We start from the raw sequence: 17,723 nt of genomic DNA on the forward strand, positions 1-17,723 counted from the left end.
AATTATAAGTTTATGACATCATCTTAATATTTCAAGAGAGAGAATGAAAGACCCGAGAGAAATGTGCCATTTCCCTTTTGGGAAAACATTAATGGATGTTTACAATCTGTTTTCTTCTGTTTGGATGTTACAGCCAATAATATACTTTTATGTCTATAAATAAAGACTAAAGTTGAATAAATCCAACAAACCCCTGAGCCTACAGCTTGGACACTTGATTCACATTCAAGGCTGAGATTTATGAGTCAGATGCAGAGAGTAAGTTGAAGCTGCAAGATTGGGGGGGATTATTCCACATGGCGATTATTTGGGGGACAGCGATTATGCATGCACACCTGATCACAGTGTCACAGTGTCACAGATCACGGCTCGAGCCCGTCCAACAGGATGAAACATGGCAATTTTCTCTGTTTCCCTTCGCTTGCACAACAGAAATGGATGTGCACAACCTCATACCATCCATTTCTAGGCAGCTTCCCTGTCAGAAGCACCCTGCCTTCCCACTCCGCTCTGACTTCTGGGGTGCTGGGTGGTGATTTATGTAAATGTCTCAAGGAGCAACTCTAATGACCAACAGCTTTCCAGAGAGACATTTCCCATACAGCTATGATGGCCTTCTTCTTGGACAGCAGCTACGTCCACCTGCCACAGGCTCATTTTAAAAGCTTCAGTTATAGCGGCTGACATCAGCAAAGTTCTCCTGACTCCCCTAGCCACAAGCATATCTCTGGAAAGGCTAGACTGTCCTGTCCAGACCAGATCCCTGAACATTCAGTTTACCTCTCCTATACACTTGACACACACACACACAGACACACAAAACCAGCAGTTCAGTTCACTTCAATGCCTAATCGCCCTTGCCGGGAAGGAATTTTTCCTAATGTCCACTAACCGACACTTTCCCCTTTCCTTAGTTTCAAGTCGTTACTTCTTATTAGACCATTCTCAAGCTCTTCAAGCCCTCCTATCCTTTCCTTAAAATTATTATTGCTCAATTGTTTGTAGACAGTTCGCATAGCCTTCCACTCCTCCAGCTCTTTTCCCTGCAAGCGTTAAATGTTATGTTCCCTTAACCTTTCTTTATAGGTCCTCTCTTCTAATCCTTTTATCTTTTTTGTCACCCTTTTCTGAGTTCTCTCTAATTTACAGTATTGATGTTCTCTTTGTAATGAGGTGCCCCGAACAGCATGCTGGGCTCCAGTCCTGGCTGCCAGGAGGAGTGTGAGCGAGCAGGGATCTCCATCCTCCTAGGAGCACCTGCCCTGTATATGCTGTTTGCCCAGAGAGCATTTGTCTTTTCAAGGCTGCACTATATTATCTAAATACACTACCAGGCCTAATTCCTTACTCCCATCTGTCTCTCCACGATACATTCATCTAATACGATTCTCCTTTTCTCTGTCCCCTCCTTGGCCCCCAAACCAAGCCATTTCACAACTTGAATCCAAGGCTCCACAGTCAATTAAAAGAAAGCTTCAGGTGCTTCAGTTAGCAAGGCTCTAGTCTATAATAAACTAGACCCAGGTACTCGTTAGCTGTGACCCTTTTATTTACAGTGTCGTCAGCGTGGGTTTCTTTTTACAGCACTGTAGGAGATTAAGAGCAAAGCTTCTGTGTTCATCACGTTGCCTTTACTGTGGGTTAGGACCTGTGGTGCCTCCCTTCATTTCCTGAGACCCAAGCAATGAGCACAGAATCATTTCTAGTAAGTTCTGACTCTGATTAAAAAACAATCTTTATGAAATAGAAGCTAATAAAATTGCTTTCCTAATTACCCCGAGCTAGTTCATTTCCCAGCAAATATAATAAAATAGAGTTACTTGGCTCCGATTCACAAAATCTGAACCCAAGCTCATTATGAAGGCATTTAGCAGGGGAAAAAAGCATGTGTGCATAAGATGCCGTCCCGTCAAGCAGAATGCAAGGAACCTTTTGAAGTTCAGACCTTTGAAGTTTGCAGTTATTGGTATTTTTTTAAAATGCAGGTATTTGTGCTTCAAAAATATTTATATTAGTAAATCTGTGTGCCTGTCCTAATGTAATCTTTGGAGGAAGCTTTGGTGGAGAATATCAAATCTTTATTTAAGAAAAGTATTCAGATCCCTTTCTATTGTTAGTCTGTGGGCTGTTACACAGGGCAGCAAGACTTTACGTAACAGAACAGAGTAACTCATGTCCCAGGGCTGTTTCTGCCATGACTTGGGCCTTTCAAACTCTCTTTCATCTATTTAAAGCGTGAGATTCTGGTGACTATAACTGGATGAAAATGTTTGGGGTTGCTTTATTTTCCTTGAAATGCCCTCTCGTTCATTAACATGGACATGATTTGCAAATATTCCTGATGCACAGAGAGGCACTCCGCTAACAAACCTTCCAAATGCTGCTTCCCGGGGGAGACAAACACAATTACCAAAATTCAGGGACACCTTAAGGAGGGCACATCAATTAACTGATGGAGTGATGGTGACGTGGTGGGATCAGGAATGAGCCCTCCCCGTCTGATCAGATGAGTCACCGGTTGGAGGAGGTACCACCGAGGCTGACCCTGACCCGCTGCAACACGGCCTGGACTGAGGGCAGGGGCAGGGTTAAGAGCCAGGCGCCTGCAGCCAGCAACGGCGGTATCGGCTTTCTTTTCTCTTCTTGGGATTCGCCTGAAACACTGGGTTAGCATCCGTCCTGCAAGCCCCCAACAGGAAATGAAATTGCCTCTGTCTTCTACTGGGGAGTGCAGCTCTTCTTGGGAAAATTTGTGAAATTCCACCCCCTGGGCAAAAACCATGGCTTTTTGTCAATATGCCCCGGGTAGAAATCTGACATTTCCATAATGATATGACAGATTTCCATCTGGGGAAACTGCCTTCTGTTTTCACAATGAATTTGAAGCAAGAATGAAAAATCTTTCACTTTGTCTATAAAACTATTTAAAAGAGGGAAAGGAGTCTGCATTTTTCCTACCTTGACATAATGGAGTGGATATTAAATGAGAAAAATCTGCAACTATTTTGGGTTCAATCAAATCATCAGCAATGCTTAAGAAGAAAGAGTAGAACGGACGTGTGCGGAGAATAAATCCTTCCGGACAAATTTGTTACTGGTTTTTGATAGTTACTGGCAGATGAAAGGAATGATGTGTATCTAGCAATCAGGGAACTGGACTGGACGGGGCAGCTGGAATGCAGGGGGAGTGTCGGAGCTCCACCCAGCCTATCTGGTGAACCTGGCTCTAATTGATTTGTATGAAAGTATTGTCATCTGGACTGAAAATTTGCTGAAAGATGATAAACAAAGAATAGCAATAAATGGGAGGCAAAGGGGACACCACCAGGGTTAATACGAGTTTTGATCCCGTTTCTAATTTTTTGAAATGCAACAGGAGAGGAACCACCTGAACAAAAATCGAATATGCAAATGAACCGCACAAATGGTGCTGCCATTGCCAATGAGAAGTGAAGACTGGAATGTTCTTAGTGAAGTGGGAAGAGGAAGTTTGAGGAAAGGGAACGTATATAGTATATAAACATTCAATGGGCTTGGAAGGGCTGGCGCCAGAGCACCAGGGCTTAGGGCTGGCGGGCGGCAGAGGGAGCAGGCTATCAAACAGACAAGACACAAGGGCAGTCCCTCCTTCCTCCGCTTGGGAAGATTCATTCAGCATGGGCGGTTGGAGATGCTAGATTTCCTGTTTTGTCTGTCAGGGTTGAAGTGGGGTTGCATTCTCTCTGGCATATTTCCTTAACTTGGGGTGTCTCTGAGTAAAAACCAGGGGATCTAGGGTGACTTGGGGTTTTTGTTGTTGTTGTTGGTTTGTTTGTTGTTTGGTTGGTTGCTTTGGGGGGGGTGTTTGGGTCTGTGCAAATATAATTATCCTAGAGTTTTTAGAAGAGTCTAGGCTGTGTTCAACCCTAGGGAATAAGCCAAGCACTTCCTTCCCACTCAACTGAGGAGACCCAGAGCTGCTGGGGTCATCGTGTGGGGTTTGTAGATATTTCTTTGGCTCTGCAGAGGAGGACCCATCCTGGAGGTTTGAAGGCATCAAGCCAATTGAAAGCAAACACAAAAAAGGAGGGACTTTCAGAGACATCGAAGGTGAGAAGAGTAGAGGGAATGACTCTAGCTTTGAAAGGCAAGTGTCCTGTTGATTAGCGCCAGGTCGGCATGCTGAGGGAGAATGACACAGACACAGAGAGTGTGAGGCACCCAGTTTGCCGCTCGTCCTAATGAGCACGGTGGTCAAATGCCCTGGGTTTGCCATATGCTGTGGCCATATGCATATCTGGTGAACCAGATGCCCTGCTTTCTCTTCCCCATATTGTGTCATTTTTCTCACAGCATAAAGACATGGCTTAAGTGAGAAGCAGAAGGGGGTAGGGGGTAGGCAATGAGAGCTTGTTATTCCAAAAGGTTGGGGGACAGAAAGCGACACTTAATCCATCCATATGCCCACTTGTGCCTCAAATATTTAATGAGCACCTACTAGGTACAAGAAGAGCTTTATGCAAATCAGAGGAGATCCATCTTCCTCGGGAGTTTTTCAAGAAAGAGAGGCCACACACACTCGGCATGGCTGCAGAGTGTCTTCAGAGTGCACTGAGGGGTGGTGGCGTGCAATGTTAATGTGGGTTAAAGTGGGCCACTTACTCCTGGCAAAGATTCACGCTGTCCCCTCCCATCTAGAGGGGACACCTTTCATCTTCTCAACCCCCCTATTCATCTGTAACTCACCCTTACACATCCATTTTTTTTTTTACTGCCTTCTAAACATTACTACTCAAGATTCTATAAAGAGGAAAAGGGCCGATGTCACCTTGCAGCAGCTTACAGTCCAGTGACAGGGATGTTAACCAAATAACAGACACTACGTAAGCACAGCTGGAAAACTGAACATCACGCCAAAGAGCAGGAGCTACAAATGCATGAACTAGGAAAACTAGGCCTGGCCCGGAATAACCCAGAATATGACACTCAGGGACACCTTCTGTAGAGATGCCTTTCTGATTCCTCAAGCTAGGGATGCATTCTCTCCCTCTCTTTCTGTCTCTGTCTCTGTCTTTCTGTCTCTCTCTGTGTGTTCCTTTCTCTCCCTCCCCACCCCATCTAGATGCCTATGGGTGCAGGGTAAGACTCCTAACAGAGTCCACTCATGTCAGATATGAACTGTTGGCTTGCCGATTCCTCAGCAGCGCCTGTTACACATACCTGCCTCTGCAATGTCTCTGCCACTCACCGAACATCCATGAAAATACATTGTCTCAATTAGTCACTAACAGAGAAAGACACAGGAAGAGGATCAAACACCATACAACCCAGACGTTCTTATAACCAAAACGTGCCATTTCTCCAGTGTGACAAAGACACCACCGTGGTCTCCCAAGCTTGTGAGTCCCTAATGAGGGGTTGAGTCTTCACAAGAAACCAGGTTTTATTGGGCAAGAGAAAAAGTATGTGTGCATGTATGCACGTACCTGCGAGTGTATGCGTGTATGTATGTATTAGCCTTTCACAGTTTTCTGGCATTTAGTGTACGTTTCACACATGACCACCATGGCAATCCATCAACAGGTGATTGAAATAACCTTCCTCTCCAATTAGCTGTCCTTCCTCTCCATTTTTGCAGGGTGCCTTTGGTCTGCTACCTGCCTTCTGATTGCTGAGCACACAGGGTTCATCAACAGGCCTTTTGGGTTAGAAAGGTTAGTGGGAATGGGGCCACCCTAAAATCCCACATAAAACACAGAGTGAGCAGCGCCCCCTGCAGCTGTGCAGAGGTACTGAGCCCAAGCTCCCCATTCCCAGGAAGGTGGTGGTGGACATGCAGAGCATGAAGGGAACTATTGCAGTTTGTACAACAAACTTATGACAAAAATTGAGCTATAACTAGTTGAGTTGCATGATGAAAATGAAATTAAATTTGAAATCATGTATTGAGGATACCTTCTGGTGTTTCTGGAAGTGACAAGGTTTGTAACTATTACTTAAGCGACTTCCTATTGTGAATCGGTCAACATCTTTACAAATTGGTCCTGTAAACAGTCCTTCATATGTGGCAAATACTCCAAAGTCAGCGGTAAAACAAAACAAAACAACAACAACAACAGAATGGCTTCACTCAGCTAAACAGCTCCTGGAAAGGAAGGGAAGTGTGGCTCAGTATAAGCTCCAGATGGGTGTCTCAGGGGCAGCCCAGATATTTTCATTCTTACCTTTCTTCATCTCTACTCCAGTATCAGCAGTGACAGGAAAGGGCACGCAGGTGGCGGAGCAGCAGGTAGCCTCTTCCCGGCCTTTGGAAGCCTCAGGATTATGGACCGTGACCTCCACAGAGGATTTGCTCCTAGGTGCACAGAAGAAACCTGGGCAGCGTCTGCAAACCAACAGGAGTCAGTCTGTTCACAGAAAAGTACAAATTCTGTAACATGGGACTGACCTCTAAAACGATTCCAGAGAAACGCAAGTCAAAGGAAGGACAATCAGGTTTCCATTCCACCTTGAGCCTCCAACACATTTTCCTTCCTTCAGGTTACCAAGTACTGGGTGGCTTCTAAGCCAATTCTATTAAGTTTAATGGAAGCCCCTATCCTGCACCTTCTCTCCCATCTTCCCATGCCTGAGGTGGGGGCAGGTGGTTTCCTCAGGGAGAAGGGTTGCCTCGTTTCTTCACAGGTTCTGAAATGATACCTCTGTATGGTCTCTTCATGTGCTTGGAAAGTGAGAGGGGCTTTCATTTGCTATAAATGGTCATTCTTCAATTCCTAACTTAGAAAATTCAATCTCACTATTTTTCTACTCTGAGTATTTGGTTGGGGAGCTGAAAAACAGTATTTCAGAGGAAATGGTGTTTTATACGTTTAAAAACATATATTGTCTTCTATCTTTTAAGTGCCTGAACACCGAGTTTGCTCCTGAATATCTTCATAATTGGACATTTTATAGATCTGGGGCACATGTTCAATACGTCTAGGGAGAAAAATGTAACTAGCCAATAACATTCCAACAGGACCTAGGCCGGGAAAGAAGCTTTCTCCCGGGCAAGCGTTCCCTTTTACTTTGCGGTTCCTTTTTGGAGGTCCTGGGGCAAAGAAGAGGCAGCCCCGCCTCCGAACCAGCACGATAAGGAATTGAACTGCGCTGACCTGAGTTAGTTCTGCAGACTGTGAGACTGCCAAGGTCCTGCTTGAATGTTACTTTCTGGCATGGAGAAACAGTTGGGGCTAGAATCCCTGTGGAGAGAGAGATGTGGGCAGGACTTCCGGCTTCTGCCTGACTTGGACCTAGAACCAATCCGAAAAGCCAGAGAGGCAAGGAGGCAGAAGAGGACTTAGGACTGGGAAACACCCGGAGAATAGTGAAAGTAGTCGTGTTCTCTAGGCCCCGATATGGAGCGGGCAGCACGGTTCTGTGTGCGTCCTCACGCAGCTCTTGGCCAGTAAGGCCCTAGCTCTGCACACAGCCTCTCGTTCTCACAGCTCTTGGGGGGGGGGGGGGGAACGGGGAGGGCCTTCACCCCACTCCTCTTCCTCAAAGGCTGCTGTTTGCTGAGGGCTGCCCATCCAGGTTGATCTCGGCTTCAGCTCCCCATCTTCCCCCAGCCTCAGCCCAGGGTGACAGGCGCTGTAAGCAGCTTGTAAATAATCCTTGTTTGCCTTTCTTTCATTCGTTAAGGGACCTCTTCAGGGACCACTACCAGAACCACACTTCATGCCAAGGACACACCACTCGGTAGAGAAGAGAGAGCTCGCATTCCTTCTGTCTAGTGGAATATAGGGGAGTGAAATAATTATAAAAAAATACCCGTGTCTTTGCAAACTTTCCTCAGTGCTCTGAAGAACAATCAAAAGTACCCGTGACCCCATGACAGACAGGTTTAGTCTGTAAGCGACAGAGGAGTACCCTCAAAGTCTGTAAGCGCCAACTGCGCCACAAAGCAGAGGGGAAGAGATAGAAAGCGCGGCTTCCGACAGAGACCCTTCCATGCAAAGGCCCTGAGGTAGGAAGGTTGCATTGCTCCTTGATGAAGTTGGCCGGGGGGAGGCAGGAAGGAGGGGTCCAGTGAGGTAGCAGCCTCCCATTGTAAGAGTGCAATCACATTTGCCGAAGCTGCTGTGTTTTGAAAGACACGTTTCACCAAACCTCGGGTGCATTAGCCCCCCTAAATCTCTCCCACCGGCCATCGATTTGCTGAATTCTGCTAACTAGCCCATTTCCTGAGGCAGAGGAAACACTCCAGCGACGGCCTCTGCGCACAGTACTCTGCGAGCTCCTTGTGTTACCTGATGATTGCAAACAGAGAGGCCTGAGGACGTGGTTTCAGAGAAGAACTAACACCTGGACACCCGCCTCTTCCTTGTCTCCTTCCTGCGGGTTTGCGTGGGGACTCTTTGGGCCAGCTTGGTTTGGGGTGTGTTTCTCCGGTAGCAGAGAGCGCGTTTTGGGAGGGGAGCCGGGGCAGGACATGGCTGACCCAGCAAAGGCTGCAGGCAAAGCTGGAATTCCCACAATGGCGGTGCCGGACACGGTCCTGCCCTGACTCCAGGAGCACAGGCGGGTTCTCCACACTCGGGTCTTACCGTGTGCGCCCCCTGCTGGCCCCAGCCCTGCAGAACGGAGGTGTGCCTGGAGGTGAGTCCTCCCAGGTTTCTGCGGCTAACAGCGCGCCTCTTCCCCTCTGACTTCATCCCCGCACCTCGCAAACCTCAGCTTTTCTTCCCAGGCCCACGGAGCACACCGCTTAATGCCAAACCCCCTCACCTTACGCTCCGTCTGCTATGTGACGAGTCCCTAAGTTTCTCCACGCCAGAAACTAAGATTCGGACATTTTCCACACCCCAGGGCATCTCCAGAGCGGCCAGTTCCAATGGGGGAAACCACCAGAAAATGTACTCTGATGAGTCTGGAAACAATTAGCAACGGAGAATAGCAAATCTAGGCATGCCCAACCTCATTTGAAAGAGGTGATCACAGATAACGTTTGTGCAATAGTCTGTCTCCAGGTGTTCAATTAATACTCATTGCCTAGTATTTTTTTCCACCCAGAAAAGACATTCCATCCTTCCTTTTCCACGGCTCTTTCCCCCCTCAGTGTTAATGGTCAGGCCTAAAACATTTTGGCCAAATTTCTAACGCAGCACGCACTCATAGACATGTTGTGCACAGGTCCCCAAGCCGCACACACTTCCCTCTAAACTCTTTCCTTTGCTAAAAGCCAACGGCTCCTTACGCACGACACCGTATCCAGGGTTCGAGGTGAGCTTAATACCAAGCTATGACAGGCAGGCCCCTGGTATCCTACTTCTCCGTGGCTGAGGCCCTTCAGGCTTTCAGCCCTAACCTCAACACCTCAGGTTATAGTTTCTTTGTTGCTGATACAAGCTCTGAGGGTGTCCCCATGGAGACATAAAAAGACTTCTGGTTTCTACTTAATAAGGAAACCTGAAAATATACAAGACCCTAAATGCATGGCCTCTGAGAGAGTTTTCCCATGGGCCACATCCAGGTGTAAGAAATAATTAGAAAGGGCACAACGATACTTACATTAAACTCCCCGCTACGCCTGCACGCCTGCCAGACAGGGCGGCCTATCCTCCACATTGTTTCTTATGTTATTTATTTGGTTTGTTTCCTCTCTTGTCTTACATGATAATGCAACATTTTTGTGCTCTGTTCTTTTCTGGGTTTGTCCATTTTCTTTGCTGCTTGCTTGATCTTCATGACATCCTTGGACAGTAGGCAAAGAACAGAAAGCAATTACCCAGAGTAGAAAAGCTCTCTACCTAAAGCAGACCTCCTTAAAGAAGAAATGCGAGTTGCAAAAAAATGGGGAAGCCAGGTCAAGAGAGAATATATGCAAACAGATAGAAGGCTGTCGAGATCCCTTATGAATCCCCAATTGTTACTCAGCCCCTGCCTGAAGCTGTGTCACTTAGAATGTGCCATCCCTTGTGCTTAAGGAATAGCATTTTCTATTTCTCTGATTTTCCATAAAACTTGTTACAGCAAGGGATCCTTATAAGAACAGGGAGATCCCAAGTCCTAAGTGTTATAGTGATGACGTCAGCATCCACTGGAAGGCAGACTGTTTTATATCAGGCAATTGTAAATACTGGTGGCATCTGTAATGTCTAACCAGACTAACTTAGGGGTTCTGTTCCTAACTTTGATTTTAGCTTGTTCCTGGGCCAGTAACTTAGATCCCTACTCTTACCTTAATGCACTTTTTATAGTTTAATTTCCTTTTTGCGGTGCTGTTTGGAGTTGGAACTTTTTTTTAAAGCAATATGACTCAATTGAAATCAGATTTCCCCCAAAAGAAATAGCACAGATCACAGAATGGCTCAACCCAAAATGGTGATACTATGGAGAATCATTTCCCTCTTTGCTACCCCTCTGTGCCTATCTTAATGATCTGTTTGCCCTGGCCTTATAGTTGTAAAGCAATGGGACTCATGAACAAAGCATCCTAAAAGTACATACACATTATTTCTTTCATCTGCAAGAGCTTTGTGGGTGGGATGCATCTTTCCATCCCTCTTTAGTACTTCCTGATACTATTAACACTACTTCCTGCCATGATTAGGGTTGCCAAGACATGAATAGAGAGATATGAATCTCTAAGGAAATCAGGTCATTTCAGACAAGGCCAACCAAAAAAAAAAAAAAAAAAAACTTATAAAGTGGGCTTAGTATTTCCTTGCCAGTGATTTCTCTTGTGTGAACATCAGATGTAAAATTCTATGGAAAGCATCATTATGTTGGGGATAAGACCTGATAGGATAGAACCCAGGAAAGGCTGGTCAAAGAAGAGAAGGGTCAAGGGAAGGGTCACAGTAAATTCCCTGTCTCCTACCCAACTAACTTCTGGAAAACGACTTTGACTCTCCTGGTCTAGTTTTTGTTTTAGCAAAGTGGGAGATATATTAGAAATCCTTTTCTTGGAGCAAGCTTGTGTTTGTGTCAAGTGAGTATGTATGGGAGGAACTTCCCAGAGATCTTTGGGTCTGGTTCTCACGCTGGGGTTTTCACACCATTGTTGACACTAGCAACACTGTTGCGGGATCTACACAAACATCTTTGCAAAGCAAAGAACGCAGGTGAGAACAAGCCGGGGATGGCTGCTGCCTCCAAGGCCTTGCCCAGGCTGAGCCCTGGGGATGCTCGGAGCTCAGTGATGAATGAACGAGTTAATGAGATCAGACATGCTGTACACACAGCCTCCATGTTTCTTTAGTTTTCATAAGTGGACCACGCATGATGGAAGGAAGCTTGCTAACATGGCTGACGTGTTCTTCTCCACTCCTCAGTTATTTTGAGAAGAAAGAATGAATTAGAAGACAAGGTGGGTTGTAGATTAACAAGAGAGAATTTTTCATTCTTTTGTCTCAAGTAATATTCCTAGAGTTACTAAACGTTTTGAAGCCATGATTTATCTGGGATAAAAATGCATTGACTCTAGATGTGGAGATGAGGAAGATGTAGAAATGAGGATAGCGGATAAAGGGACAAGATTTCCCTTGAATTAGCTTTATTTAAGGAACAAAGTCATTTAGTTCCTCTTATTTTTGCTTTGGTCGTGGTGGAGGCTCTTAATTTTTATTTCATATGTATTTCTGTGTACCACGTGCACACCTGGTGCCCATGGAGGTCAGAAGAGGCATCAGATCCCATAAGGCTAGATTTATAGAGGATTATGACTACTATGTCCTGGGAAGAGCAAGAGCAGATATTGCTAAGAAGTTTTTCCATATACAAGGATCAGAAAGTGAAGGGAAAAACCCAGCAAAATAACATTACTTTGTCTTCTTTCCTCCATCTTCTTCCTAAAAGTAGTCTGGACCAAACATAATAAGTGCTATCTCCTCTCCAGAAACATATCCTTCTATTTAGCTGTCCCCCACCCCACCCCGCCCCGCCCTGCTTCCACAGAGTCAGGTCACACTTCTGCACTTTAAAATCCGCCAACAGGTTTCTAATGCTCGACCCACCAACCCCAGTATATTAATTAGTTTTCAAGACCCTCAAGCAATAAAAATTTCATAGTTCAAGGTCACAGTTTGACTTATTTACAATTGACAAATAACGCGGCAAACTCTGTGCCAGGCCACTCCATATGATAGAAAATATATTGTCATTCAAGTTAACAAAAGAATCTTTCTTTGCCACCTCACTACAATGGCCCTGCAAATGAACATCGCCTGAATAAAATCCTAACCACATTTTCACTCTCATTAACCACAGTAGGGTATCACACAATTTGCCTGGCTCCTGCTTAGACCACTGTGCACCATTTTAGTAGCAGCAGTTTGATGGGTTTTATGGCAGGTGATATATGGAGTGGGAGTTTCGGGAGTCGTAAACAGAAGGCACTGTGTATCACAATGCGGTTTAGGGATATAATGACTGTGTTGTAAAGCAAGGGATGACAGTACTGCACTGGGCTCGGGGTACTGAACCAATAGACCAAACAGCTCGAAATAATTCAGGGAAGAAGGAAAATAGCCTAGGAAGGTGTGTGTGCGTGCACACATAGACACATAGGACTTCATCTCTCTTTCATTAATTACTTCTGATGAATTTGAATAAGAGCTACTAAAACTGAAATAAATCCGTGTCTCTCTGGGAAAAAATAGAACATTTCTCTTTCCTTCTAGGGCACTATTTTTCCTGCCTCCTCTGCTCCATTCCTCACCATGTTCACTGGCAGAGTAATTAGGTGGAGTTAGTCCTGGTACAAAGGAAAGAGCAGCGGATATGGAGTCAGATAAATGCAGAGAAGAAAATAACAGCAAAGCACACTTGCTTTCTTCTCCAGCGTCACCTGTGGCAGGAGCTGACACCTGCCCAGCATGGGAAGCTCCTCCCCCTCCAACAGCAGGCAGGCTATTGAGCTTGGCACTCTCAGCAGCTCATCTATGGGTACCTTTGGTGTGCAGGGCCCTGTCACTTCTAGTCGCTTTCCAGGATTGCCACAAAACAGAGAATTAAATGTGACTTTCTCTAAAAGAAAGACATTGGACCAACAAAAGAGACCTTGTGATTTCTTGGACAGCTCAAGAAACTTCTGTCTCCATTCACTTTGGGCACACTGTCCCAACATGCGGTGAAGATTGAATCAGGCAGTGTTTGAATCTACAAAGCCATTATCATTATCAACATCATCATCATTATCATCATCATCATCATCATCACCATCACTGCCATGGAGGCACAGCAGTCTGGGATACACCAACAAACACAACGATACATAATGAATGTTCCTTCCTTCGTGTGCCCTTCCTCAGTTCCTAAAGAGAGGTAAGGACGGCATCTCAGTGGATGAGTATAAATGCTCAATGGTGGAGTTCCTGAAAATTTGTAGTCCTTGACACAGAGAAAGAAGCACAGGCATCTGTTAGGGGATCCCTGGAGACTGCAAAGTGCTTGGGAACCTGAAGATTTGCGCAGATGTAAGAATTCAGGATCCCATGAAAATGCCATGGATAGATGATTTCTGGCCAAGGGGGTATAATGGACACGCTGAGCCCAGGCAGAGAAGGTTCCTTGCTTTGAGAAGAACATGGCTCCATGGAAGCATGGCATTCATCAAGCAACCAAAGAACCTCTGCACGCTAAGAGTACCCAGGGCTGACTAACTCAGTTCTCACAAAACATGCCCGCCCCTTCCTCTCCACTCAAACTAGTAAAATTACATGGTACAACAAACTGAGCTAAATCCCACTGAATTTGTTTAAATACAGCACACTTGCATGTGTGGCCTAAAGGTCAGAGCTACATTCTCATCGCCTTGAATTAATTGGACCAGGACAAGCATACAGGTCAAATATTATTTAAATGACTTAGTACATTCTGTCGGGAGGGGTCTCATCCTTACACAACTTCTATTTGCCAACTACTCCTTCAAATCTTGAGTGTTGCAACTGAGAAGACTCAAAAGAATGAAGCAATTACACACACACAAAAAGAGAGAGAGAAAGAAAGAAAGAGAGAGCAAGATGGGGGAAATCACCCCATAAATGAATTACAAGCAGGGAGGAGGCACTGAAGATCCTTTTCTAGAATGGTGCTGTTCCAATGCACTTTGAGAGAGAGAAAGAATGTGTGTGTGTGTGTGTGTGTGTGTGTGTGTGCATGTAAAACCCATGTATGTATGTTCACATACATGCACAGGAGCAATCACTTGCCTGTGTGCATGTGGAGGCAGAGGTTGTCACCCAGCACATTCTTCTTCACTCTCCACACTTGTTTCTTACACAGGGTCTCTCAGTCAACTGGGAGTTGACCAGCCGCATAGACTGGCTGGCCAGCGAGTCCATGGGATCTGCTGTTCTCTGTCTCGTTCCTCCCACCCCAGCGCCAGGGTCACAAACCCACACCCCCTGAGCTCAGCTTTCCTGTAGGTGCTGGGACTCTGAATTCAGGTCCCCATGCTTGCCTAGCACGGACTGAACTCGCTGAGCCATCTCCTTCCTACCTCCCCCAGGCCCCAAAACTTATTTCAAGGTTCCCCATCACTGCCTCGTCCACACTCACCCTTAGCTTTTGCAGGACCAGAGAGATGCAGATCCTGCTTCATGTCAGTGCACCCCCAGCCCTCATGCTTCGATGCCAAGTCCTAGCCAGGCACTTAGCCATGGTCCATGTGGATCTGCCAAGGCTGTCACTTCATTTCCTTCTCCCTCCTTAACAAGGAAATGACTGACCCACGTGCAGCACGTATCTATTTATCAACAGATCATAAGCCCAGTCTTCTGAGATCTGGTGACAGGTCCCATTAGCTGTGAGCTACCCAATAATGTGTATAATCAGTTGTTAATGGCAATATGCTATTCCATGATAACTGGGCCATTAGTGAGTGTCAGGGCTGCCTCCATGAAGGCACCATTCCACTTGACTGTATCTGCCAGGGAAGCTGTGCACCCCAATTCTTAGTTGTCCCCCCTGGGTGAGAGACAGAGTGCTTCCCTAAATTCCTCATGCTGGACTTCTTGTGTCTCCTTATAGTTGGTTTAGGGCCTCTTAAGGGAGCCTGAGTTACAAGGAGAAATAACATGATATTTGAACAAAGACACATATGCAAGGACCCCAGGCCTTCAAGGTAACTTGAGTCACAGTAAGATAATTGACACTTGGGAAGAACCCTAAATCTCAAGTCCACCTAGGAGATCTTCTCAACGCCCTCCAACATGTGGATTCTTTACAAGGCTTCACCGTTCTGTGTGAAGAAACTTCAACAAGAATTCACAAGATGCTCTCTTTCTCTCTGTCTCTCTCTGTGTCTCTGTCTCTCTCTGTGTCTCTGTCTCCATCTCTCTCTCTCTCTCTCTCTCTCTCTCTCTCTCTCTCTCTCACACACACACACACACACACACACACACACACACACATACCTTTTTCAAATAAACATGTCTTCACACCAAGGCTTAGGCTAACATCAGCCAAGACTTTCTCAGGTTCCTCTGCATGTATCTCCATCCCATTGCATTGTAACAATCAGAACAGAAAGTCTTGGAATTTTCAAAGGAAGCTGGAGATGCAAAGCACTACCTAGAAACTGCCAGTCTGTACCCACCGCCCAGACAAAACCCTCTAACCTCAGCCCAAGTTCCAGCACTTGGCACGAGCCCTAGCTTATACCTTCATGGGTCAGAGTTTGATTTATATGGAAATGCAAAGTCTCACTGAACCTAGAAATCTGTCAACTGTATCCAGCCAACCCTCAGGTGATTTACATCCAGGCTTCATCCCAGCACTGCCTATCAAAGGCCCTTGAGTTTTTACTACCGCCACCATAAAACGGAAATTTAGCACTAAGGACTTGCCAAAGGGTCATCCCTTGTTGTCGGAAAGAAATAAAGAACGAGATGTTTGCAAAGTGCAATGAGGAAGGTGAGTCTTTGGCTTGCAATCTCCCTCATGTTCCAGCAGCGAAACTCTGTGGTCTCAGACCCTCTGCTTTTTCCTCATAAAAGGAGTTACCCTGGAGGGGAAGATTCTTAACCAAGATTAGCGCCCTAGGAGATGCAGCCTCAGTCCACTTTCACCTCAGAATGGAAGTGGAGATGGCTGTTTCACAAAGTGACAGCAGTGGGTTTGGGGAGGCATCCGAGTGTTGACAGCCCGAAGCACCAACACACAGCATTCTGAACTCTCTCCGGGGGGGAGGGGCGTCTAAGACACGTGCAAAGGCATCAACCTAGACTAGCCCAGTGGATGGCAGACCTGCTTGCGCGAGTGCCTGTGGGAAAATGGTGAAAAGGATGAGGACAGGGAGAATTATTCCTCCCTAGGTGGTACTCCAGTTCTTCATTAAGCCACCGTGGAAGACCATGCTTTGAGCAGCCACCACACACCACATACTGTGCAGAGGGTATAAGGATGGACCAATCAGAATGCAGCTCTAAATTCTCACTTTCAAAATGTAGTTTCCCTTCTGGTTTGAAAGGCCATCTTAAGGTGTGGGTCTCTTTAGGGAACCTGACCCATTTCCAGATAAAGAGAATCAACTCCCCATGTTTCCTGAAAAATGGGGTGCCAAGATGCCATCACACAATCCAACACCCTAGTTCTGTCTGAATTTCTACACCCTTTCATTCATTGCATCACTCAGTGCATGTATTCAGTCAACAAATATTCACTAAACACAGAATATGCTATAAAGAGCTTGTTGAAATACAATTCTCGGCAAACAAAACCTTCAATATGTGAAGTTTAATAATCAATCAATTGCAACTAAATTAAAACTTTCAATGTGCAGGTGATACAAAAGAGAAATTCATGGTGTTCTTTGAAAATCCAAAATAGAGGAAGGACAAGCTGCCCTGGTCAGGAAGTTGGGGATAATTTCTCTAGGATATGCCTTAAGGGAGAATGAGAAGATTACGGATGACTGGGAAAAGAGTGTCCCAGATGGGAAACAGTGTAACTGGGAGGGTGAGATACAGTGTGTCCAGGCCAGAGTTCAGTCAATGCCCAGAAGAACCACAGCTGAAGACTGTGCCAGAGACCAACTGTGCTCACTTAAGAAATTAGGTTGGTCCTCGGAATTATGGGAAGCTTGTCTGACACATGGTGGTTGTTTTTATTGTTAATCGTCTCTCTGGCTGCAGGATATATAAATGAAAAGAGGCAAGCAGTGTGGGAGCATGGAGGTAATTTGAAGTCCCCTCAAGGATCAAGGAGAAGGTAAGATGGCTTAATGGCAGATAGTACGAAGCTAAAAATGGGAGGGAGGTGTCTGCAGGAAGAGGTAACAGTGGGAGACCTGTATCAGCTGTGTGCCTTCCGGTTTGCATGCCAGAGGGGCAGTGGACCACTACACGGCCTGCTCCACAGTTTGTACCTGTATCACGACACCCCAGCTTATCCAAACTCTTTCTAGGCTGTCCCAGCTCAATTGCTCACCTTCAGGCTCAAAAACAAGTCATCCAGTTGCCACCTTGAGCCACTGTAACAATTCTCCTCAGGGACCCTGTTAAATCTTCTACCTACCGTGTTCTGGGATGTCTGCACATATCATGCTTAGAACCTGTGAGCACCCCTCATCACCACCCCCCTAGCTTTACCTCAAATGCAACCAATTAGATGTTTCCAGCACAAGTTGCTGCTCTTTGTCCTCAACCCACACTGTCTTGGGCTATAATAAGGAGACAAGAGTTGCCTTCTTGACTACTTAAGGGCCTTGTCACTCATCATCTTAGGATACTTTCATATTAAGCACAGAAAGTATCATC

Source organism: Meriones unguiculatus, chromosome 12 (assembly GCF_030254825.1).
Source record: "Meriones unguiculatus strain TT.TT164.6M chromosome 12, Bangor_MerUng_6.1, whole genome shotgun sequence".
NCBI lineage: Eukaryota > Metazoa > Chordata > Mammalia > Rodentia > Muridae > Meriones > Meriones unguiculatus.